The following is a 970-nucleotide window of genomic DNA, read 5'->3' on the forward strand; positions in this document are numbered from 1 at the left end:
CCCACAGGGCAGAGCGTGCCCAGGCTGCCCGAGGAGATCCCGATCCCGATCCCAATCCCAATCCCAATCCCGATCCCAATCCCTGCTCCCCATCCCCAGCAGGGCACGGGCACGGCTTTGCTGTCCCTGGCAGCAGAGTCTGTCCCCTCCCCGATGTCCACCCTGAGCCCCCCAGCTGCCCCCACAGGGGTTTTCACCCCAAAATCTCCATCCACAGCTCCTCTCCTGCCCCCAAAGGGTCCCCCGGGCTCCCCGGAGCCGGCCCAGCCTGGCACCAGCACAGCAGGGAAGGTCCAGCAGGGTCAGAGGGGCTCMGTGCCCACCCCCGGCCCTGCCCACRCCCCCTGCCCRSGCTGTTTGCCCTCCAAGCCCCCACCCAGGGCATTCTCCAGCTCCAAACCCCGCCAGACCACCCCACAAAGGCTCCCAGGCACCGAGCTGGTACCAGCACCAGCTGTTCCCAGCACATCCTCGGCGTTTCCAGCCGGGAATGAGCGCGGCCATTCCACCGTGGGCAGCACAGTTGGGTCTGGAGGAGTCCCCGTGCCCGCTCCAGCCACCCAAACCCCCAGCACCGCTGGAAAAGCTGCTCTGACCCAACATCTGGAGCATCTGGAATTCACCCCCAGTGCGCCTCAGCCCTTCATGACCACAGAGACACCACCAGCAGCACCAGGGCACACTCCGATTGTCACAGAGGCTCAAAGGAAAACAACAATTTCTGGGAAAGGTCTGGCGGTGGTGACCGAGGCAGGGGTGCCCGTGGTGGCTCATCCAGGGGTGTCAGTGGTGGCCCACCCAGGGGTGTCCATGGTGGCCCACCCAGGGGTGTCAGTGGTTGCCCACGCAGGGGTGTCTGCCACCTCTCTTGCACCTTCCCCAGCTCCTGCTGAACTGTTCTCCCAGGGCAGCACGGGACAAAGCACGAAGCCAACCAAAACCAGCAGTGATGAAGGAAAAGCAGGAGCTG

Source organism: Malurus melanocephalus, unplaced genomic scaffold (genome assembly GCF_030028575.1).
Source record: "Malurus melanocephalus ecotype Western Australia unplaced genomic scaffold, MMel_1.1 scaffold_574, whole genome shotgun sequence".
NCBI lineage: Eukaryota > Metazoa > Chordata > Aves > Passeriformes > Maluridae > Malurus > Malurus melanocephalus.